Below are 9420 nucleotides of genomic sequence, written 5' to 3' on the forward strand. Positions count from 1 at the left end.
TGAACAAACAAAGAGAATCTAATGCAACGCCAGATGTAACAGATAGATTGAATCATTAGTATGACAATTCTGTTACAACCATACCATATCAACGGGGATTTTTAAACCTTCCTAGGATAATTCAACCACTACATCTGACCTTTTCACCCTGAAGACCACTACATATGTTTTCTTTCAATTCATAACAACAGTTAATACTAAATAAAATGCCACAACACAATTTTACAAGCACAATACAATCATTTTCTATTGGTTATGCATGTCTCTGAAGTTGTATTAACCAATTTTTGTATCCCTTTTAACATCAAGCACACAACTGCTGAGTACATGAACATGTAGAACAACAACTCTATAGTGATGGACATCAGATGTGCTCTTTATCTCAACCGGTTCACAACTACATAGCATGTAACTTGCAAGATAGCAACAACACACTTCAGGACAACAAATATGCACTACAAGACGATAATCATGTGCTCTTATCCTATCCCGAAATCATGAACATAGAACATTTAACTTGCCGGGATAGCAGTTACACATTAATGGACAGCAGATGCATTTTTTTTTATATCACTAACAGAATCATAACAGTGAAGGATATAAATCTATCTGTGCTGAAATTGTGACAATCAAAGATAAGGATCCTCAATTCTATGCAAAATCACAAACTCAAACCATCAAACAATAATCATTGAGCAAAACTTGGGCAAATAACAAGATCAAATGATATTCTAAATGAGAAGGGAAGTAATTACCTCTTTTCGCCTGTTCACCTTACTGAGACTAAAACTGCTATGAACAATGAATAAACTCTCCAATCTAGAATCCGATAAAAATCGGGATATGACCGGAATCCAGCCGGAGGTAGCCGGAGAAGATGAAGATCTTCGGCAAGATCATCAAACTTCTCTCCCTCTGTTATCCTTCTCTAACTCTCTGCTTCAGCGAAAAATGAGATCTTCCTCTTCTTCTCTACAAGCTCTCCTCTGCCTCTCTCTCTCGCTCTCTATATGGGTTTCTCTCTCTCTCTCTGCTTCTCCACATCTCTCTATCTCTTTTACTCCACCGAAACCCTAGTTTACCTCCTTATAGATTCACAGAAACCCTTTATGCAAATCTCCCTTGAAATCTCACAATCTTCTCTTAGATCGGTTTAGGAAACTACCGGAGATGGAGATCGTGGCCGGAGAAGTTGATCTCCTCCCTCTCTCTATCTCTCTTTCTCAGATCCACTTCTTCTCCCACCAGATCTTTCTTTTTATCTTCAGATCTAATTCTCGCTCTCTCTGAGATCGAGCCATGATGACCGGAAATCGGATCTGCCAGAGAATCAATCGGAATTCTACCGGAGAAGAAAAACCTGTTTGGATCTCAGATTTGGGTTTGGATCTGGGATTTGAGGTGGAAAATGAATTTGTGAGGAGAGAATATGGTTGAAAATTAGATAAAGGGAGAGGGTTATAGCTTCGACAGCTGCTGCTCGGAAGCCAAATCCAAATTCCGGCCCGATCCTGACAGAATCTTGCCGGAGAAGACGACCGGAGAGGAGAATCTCTCTCTCCCTTTTCTCCCTTTATCTCTCTCTGATTTAGAAACAAAAATGATTCTCCTCCCTCTTTCTCTGCTCTTCGTATTTTTTTTTATATCCAAATGCAAGCTGGGATAATGGCACTCCGAAAATTGATGGGCACACAAAATTTGATTGGCGCGCCCGTCAATTTGTCTTATTATTGTTTGGGTTGGCCCGCTGCAGGATAAATCACCCCCCCTTTTGGATTCGTACTACGCACACTGCCCTGGCTCGTTCACTGAGCAAACGCGCTCGGATCTCGGCGAAATTTTACGGAGACCTAAGGGAGACCTTAAGCTACCTTAGGGTTCAATTTGGGACACACATTCACTCTTTGGACGAGATTTTGCACAAACAACGCAAACTTGGGTTTGATCAAAATGGGGTGTCTACAGATGCCCCTCTTTGGCAGAGCGTGCTTGTCACGCGAATGGCAAAGCTGAACAGACGACACATTTTGATCGGCCCAAAAATAAAGCAAATTTTTGAGTTTTCAATTTTAAAACGATATTCACAAAGGTAAGACTCTACTAACAATAGGGAGATAGCCTCTCACCGACTCTTAACTCGGTAACTAAGACATCTCAAAGAGATAGTCTCTCCCTAATACTCATGACTCAACTATCTAAACTAGTTAGCAAAGATGAACGAACAGTTATAAAACACAAACACACATTTTTTTTTATATCAGGCTAAGCCAAAGTAAACATAACAATTGCTCAAAGAGCACCAACCAAACAAACAAACAAATCATTTCAATCACTCAAAGAGTTTTCATTTTTTTTATTTTTTTTATTTTAGAAACCACGTTGCGATTTGTCTAAGACAAGTATAACTCCAAACACTCAAAGAGTTTTTCCTTTTTAGAAACCTGCAAAAAAATAGGCCAAAGACCACTATAGTGAAACTCGTCCAAAACAAGTTCAAAACCAAATACTCAAAGAGTTAAATTTTTTTTTTATATCATGCGGATCAGTCTAAGACTTGACCAATTTATTAGGGTATTCGAATATTTGAGCTAAACTCAAACATCTAATATCAAAGGCGAGACTAAGTCTCAAGCCTAGCGATAGTTATACAGATCATTGCTGAAAATAAATCTGTTTAACTATCCGAGTAACTCTGACTCCTCTCTTTCAAGGTAGCGAATCACTCCGGATCATGCGGTTCTGCTAAACAGCTCCACATAAATCCAAATTCGTATGTCCTGCTAAACAGCCCCATACAAACATCTTCGCAGATACACATGACTCCTAACACGTTAGGAAGCTGTACATTGCGGAACGATGATTAGGTAAGTCACTACTTGACATTACAATACTAATCATCAGGGTACTAAATACCCGGGAGAAGGAAGAAAAGACCAATCCGTGTAACACATGATCGGAAATATTTTCCCTATTAAAACATTTCAAAAAGACCAAACCGTGTAACACAGGTTCGGTAATTTCCCATCCTGTTAAAATCTTTCAAAAAGACCAATCCGTGTAACACAGGTTCGGTAATTTCTATCTCTGTTAAAATCTTTCAAAAAGACCAAACCGTGTAACACAGGTTCGGTAATTTCCAATTCTGTTAAAATCTTTCAAAAAGACCAAACCGTGTAACACAGGTTCGGTAATTTCCAATTCTGTTAAAATTTTTCAAAAAGACCAAACCGTGTAACACAGGTTCGGTAATTTCTATCTCTGTTAAAATTTTTCAAAAAGACCAAACCGTATATCACAGGTTCGGTAATTTCTAATTCTGTTAAAATCTTTCAAAAAGACCAAACCGTGTAACACAGGTTCGATAATTTCTATCTCTGTTAAAATCTTTCAAAAGACCAAACCGTGTAACACAGGTTCGGTAATTTCCAATTCTGTTAAAATCTTTCAAAAAGACCAAACCGTGTAACACAGGTTCGGTAATTTACCCTGTCGATCAGTCTAGAACTTACTCGACCATTATTAGGGTACTCGAATATTCGAGCTAAACTCAAACTTCTAATACCCAAGGCGAGACTAAGTCTCAAGCCTAGCGATAGTTATACAGATCATTGCTGAAAATAAATCTGTTTAACTATCCGAGTAACTCTGACTCATCTCTTTCAAAGTAGTGAATCACTCCGGATCATGCGGTTCTGCTAAACAGTTCCACATAAACCCAAATTCGTATGTCCTGCTAAACAGTCCCATACAAACCTCTTCGCAGATACACATGACTCCTAACACATTAGGAAGCTGCACATTGCGGAACGATGATTAGGTAAGTCACTACTTGACATTACAATACTAATCATCAGGGTACTAAATACCCGGGAGAAGGAAGAAAAGACCAATCCGTGTAACACAGGATCAGAAATATTTTCCCTATTAAAACATTTCAAAAAGATTGAAGAAAAGACCAAACCGTGTAACACAGGTTCGATGATTTCTTCCTTTATTGGATAATTTCTAAAACCATGGAAGAAAATCAAACCGTGGAACACGGAACCATCAATTTCTATTCTTATTAAAAACCTTCAAAAGGAATGAAGAATTTACCATCTTTGATCGATTTCACTAATGGGCCAGTCATCTCTTACCGAGAATAACTACGAGCGCATGATCTTTGCTGAAAGCAAAACTCAAGTAGATTGATGAGATTTTCAGGTGCTGACTCTCTTTAACAGGTGAAAAGCATTCTGATGAGGTTTGATTGATGCAGGAGTAGATTCTATACTCCGCTGGGAATTTGAAGTTTCTGAAACTGACTCCAAAAGAAACAATATGATCAAGGAATTCAACTCAAAGAGTATGTTCAAGTTTCTCTGGTTTCTATTTGCTAAGAATAGATATCACAGTTATCTTTGTGTAATATCTTTTATGACGCAAGTCATAAAAGATGCCCCTAGTATGATGTGCTTCCATAACAAGGTCTTAAGAAAACAGAACCAAGGTAAGTAGGAAAAATTTGAGTTTGCATGGGTTCTTTCTTTGGTATAGTGGTAAAACCATCTCCACAAAGGTTGAACGTAAGAATTCTTCATTTTGCTCAGTGCTAGAGGCTTTGATGTTTCAGGCAGGTCTGAATAACAAATCTCTTGCCCTTCTTTGGTTTCTTAAACCAGGATCTACTCTAGATTTTTCTTTACATTTCGGAAGGTGTACACCCATTCTCTCCAGTGCCAAACACTTTTGATTCTAAAAGAAAACAATGATAAACAAGGAATAGACTTCTGAGGACTCTTTCGAAGAAGACTGACAATATTCAAGGGACTTGACTAAATTTTGATTCACCCTTAGATAAAATGTGTTATTTTGTTATGGTAAGGCTAGCCACTCTTAGAGAACTCTAAAAAAAACATGTCAAGAGGACCTAATTTCCTCCATCGGGATCTTCGTCATGGTTATACCCCCTTCGGATTGCTCAGTTTCAATGCCCCTAGTTTAAAAAGGTGTCAAAGTAAGTCTCGCTGACACTATTCGGATTCCAAGATCCTACCCTATGCAGTGATTGTTTCTCCATCTTCTTGAGTCTCCTCTTCAAAAGAAGTCACAACTTTTAATTTCCAAGTTTTCAGTCTAAAAGACCACTTGTTTCAACTTTCACTCTGCAAGTTTTCAGTCTAAAAGACTACTTGTTTCAACTTTTGGTTGTACTAAAACTTGGGAATTCTACGTAACTGAGGAACTCTTTCTGCTTCCATTCAACTCAACTTTTCATGGGAAGTCTTTGCCTCTGAATAGATTGCATCTTCAAGATTTCAACCCACCAAACCGCTACCCTTACTTTACATAAGCCAATCTCTTTGGTTATTGACTTAGCAAGAAAATGACTTTATCTAGGCCGCCCTTTCGGGTTTTCAACCTAGCGGGTCTTCAGACTCTCATTCTTTTCTTTCTGTTTTTCTTTTCATTCGCCTCGAACCTTTGCTTGTTTCACCAGAAGGACTTTCTAGGTGGGCTTAGGTTCAAAAGGGTTGAATACCTAAGATTCTAAGGATTTGAACCGAATCTGGTCTAGCCAGACTACCTACGTACCCCAAAAATGGAGGATCAGGTCCGCGTAGTTCACTGTGGGATTTTTCAAAGAATGGTTTAGCATTTAGCTTCAAAATTTTTGAAAAGGGATTTTATCCCAAGGTTTGACCGAACTTGAATTAATCAAGTTGCCTACGTACCCCTGAAGAAATGGGGATCAGGTCCGACGTAGTTCGGGTTCATAAATGCCCCGGGTTTATAATGTGTTTGAAAAAAAGTTGTTTAATTTTGCTTTTGGCCCAAAGGGTTTATAGAAGGATTTTTAAACGTTGGGATTTTGGCTATAAAAGCTCAAACGATTAAGGATGGCCTCCTGATGTATTTGATGTACAAGCTCTTTTGCTTAAGGTTCAAAGCCTTTGAAAATTTTTTTTCGAGGAGTCTGACGGCATACCAGGCAAAACTTCAACCACTGTGCTCTACTCCCATCTTGCCTCAAAATCATAATGAACATACACAGCCCAATTGTTCTTTTAGGGCTCAAATCTATGACTTCATTTCGAGAAAGTCTTCTCGCACTTCTTCATCAGCTCTATAGGAGGTCTGATGCTTATCTCTTTAAAATTTTACTCTTCAACTGGATGTCTAAAGCAGATGAAGTCTTGCTTTGCTCAACGACAGGGCATTCCCCTGGTTTATCCTTATAGGATCAAGCAAGACTACCTCAAACCTTTCTAAACAGGTTTATCAATTCTTTGCGCTCCTCGGGAGATAAAGTTTTGCCACTCCATCTTTCCTGAGTTTCGGATTTCGATACCCACTATCAATGGCTTCGATTTCTTCTTTAAGTGGCTATGCTCGACGCTCTTCCTCTCGTTCGACCATCTTTCAAATCTCGAGGTGAATTTCGTCTGCATTCTCATCCGAGAAGGGGGTCTTTAGTTGTTTAAACATTAGATTTAAGAGTGAATCATAGAGTATCAAAGATACGAAATCAACAATTTTATTGAATTGAAGACTGTAAGTACATTGATGATTTTTGACACGCCTCGGTGGGCTCTTCATCAGTCCTGATAGAAAACAGAACACTAACTCTATATAAGAAAGACTGACAGATATGTCACTTTTTTTTTTAAACAGCTACATAACTGAACTCTTGCAACTTAGAGAGAAGAAAGTTGATGCACACTCAATGAAAGACAAATCTAAAAACACAGAACACTTCTTCAAAGGTAGTGAACTGACACTAAAAGTTTATAGATGATACACCTTTCCTCATGATAATGATAACTATAAAATTCAATCCCGGAGTAAAAATCCCAGAAAAAGCAACTCCACAATGTCTAGGTTAAATGGGGTAACAAAAGGCTTATGTTGACAATGTGGGTAAAGCAATAGACTGCTGTATCGAATGAGTTCAGAAATGGTCAGTCTTTTGAAAGAATGGTCTTTCGCTAAACATAGACTGTTGACTTGGAAGCACACACATTAGATCAATAGTCATGGGATAAAGATTCTGAATAGATAGAGAAAAGAGTAATCTTGAAACACACCAAAGGGTATTTTATTCTGAAAATCAAAGAAATACTGTCTATGAAGGCTAAAGAAAAATAGACAGTGATAATATGGCCTACATCAACAGGGTCTCAATGAATTCTCAATTCACACCTTTAAGTCTCATTTGAGTATAAATGCTCTTCTTTTGGGAATGAAAGAGTCAGGAACGATAAACATCCCTAATCAAAATAAATTTCGATCTCAGCAACGATCATGCACTCAAAGAATACAGGTAAGATCAAACTTTTGCATCAATGATTTCGATATGATCCAAGGGTAAGAGATATATGATAGGTAAACATAGATCAATGAAAAATCAATGGCTCAGATAATAGATCATGGCCATAAGAATGACAAAAGTAGGGTCAAGGACCAGATCTAAAATCTGAATGATGGATATCAACAACTGCACGATCAATATGATCAGAAATGATAGATCATGGTCATAAGGACAGCAAACGAGCTATCGGCCAGATCTCAAGATAAAACAGGTAAGGATCTAATCCTAATGAGCAATGTATATATGGGAATCAAGACAAAGTAGACTGACTCCAAAGGATAGCAATCATGCTTAACATGTTTTGGATAAAATCCAGCAGCACAACGGCTATACAAAGGATTCCCACAGCTCAACCAAAGGTATGTGAATAACGGTGGTAAGATAAGCTCGGAATATGGTTACCAGAGAAAGGTGACCAAATGAATGACCGACCAAAGGTGAGAACATATATGACAACAGGTCAAATCCTATAATCAACAGATCAAAGGACAAAACCTGGCAAAGGTAAATGGCAAGCATAAAGCCACTGACTAGATCCAAATCTGAACAGAGAATGGATATAACCAATTGAAATGAATAAGGAACTCTGACTAAGAAGAGAACCCTAATATACATAATCATTATATATAGGTATATACACATACACACAAATCCTAACCAGGGGCACCAGCCCTAATTCTAATCTAGCTGAGTCAAGAAAATCTCGACTCAAGACAGACTGGTAAGTGTATTAGGACCGTGTTGTAGCCATATAAAATGAGCTACCCTAGTCTACAAATGGGACAAAGCTCCTAACTCTAGGCTCCACATGTGTAAGCAACACATGTTCGACCCTATATGAATGCAATATACTTATATAAACACGGGTACTTCCTAGTTGGATTTTACTAGGTCAGTAAGTATATACATAATATATAAAACAAAGTAGGGCTCCGAACTCAATCTATCGGGTACTATGCGTATGAAACATACTTAATATGTATAACTCAAGTGCACCGAGTGTTATACATAGTATGCTTCATTGCTCATCGGCTGCTGTAAACACAAGTGCACCGAGTGTTTACGGCTGCAGCGCTGGCGCATAGCTTGGAAATAGATTCAACAGTACCATCAGGGTAAAAGACATCCCAGTCGGGCACTCATTGAATCTATCCCGTAGAGCAAATAATAAAAAACAATGAAAAACAATGAAAGAAATAACAAATATGATAATGCATGATGTGTAGTGTGTGAATCCCTTGTTTTAATTATGCACCTGTCTGGTGCCCCTGGATTCTAAGCGAAAAAGTTCCCATTTAAAATGATTTTAACCCAAATTCCTCCAAAGTTAGTAAAAATGGCATTTTAACAGAGTTAGGCAATGTTTCAAGAAATCCCCAGCAGAGTCGCCAGCCTGTGGACCCCGATCCGAGATAGGCGGCGAGGGAACGGGTCCCAACACCCTCTGGATCATCCACGTGTGAAGGAGAGCTCTACCAAGGAACTCTCAAAACGGATGCCACCCTCATAGCATAGCACGAGTGGCGATATAAAAAGAAAGAGATATGTCTCGATCCGGAGCCAAGGCTTGAAACCAAGACATACTTGAAATAAACTCAGAGTCGCCATCCATGGATATGCCATGGAACCCTAAAATCAAATCCTCTGTGCAATGGATAACCATAAATATATATGGGTTCGTGCCTGGTTACGAATGGGGAAGGTCTGAGAGCACCCCCAATTCGTCCGAGTGCAAGCACTTGGTCTCTTATGCCATTTATTATTAATTCCAAAGAAGTTTGGGTAAAAATCATGTGAAATGGGAACAATCCTCAGGAGTCGTCTACCTAAGCATGCATTTTCTGAGGATAAAATAATAAGCACACATAAAATAAAATGAAAGATGTGTCACCTAAGCATAGTTAGGTTATGAGTGACATGCCTAATGGGTGTCTAAATTCTGATGTGCAAACACATGCAAGCTATAGCTAAAGGTATAGGATCAGTACAAGAAAGTAAGAAAACACATCAAAACATACGATGACTACACAACAAATCCTAAGACTCTAAATGATTAGCCCGAGTCCTCG

Source organism: Tasmannia lanceolata, unplaced genomic scaffold (assembly GCF_043159265.1).
Source record: "Tasmannia lanceolata isolate RefF3 unplaced genomic scaffold, GAP_Taslan_0.1 ptg000035l, whole genome shotgun sequence".
NCBI lineage: Eukaryota > Viridiplantae > Streptophyta > Magnoliopsida > Canellales > Winteraceae > Tasmannia > Tasmannia lanceolata.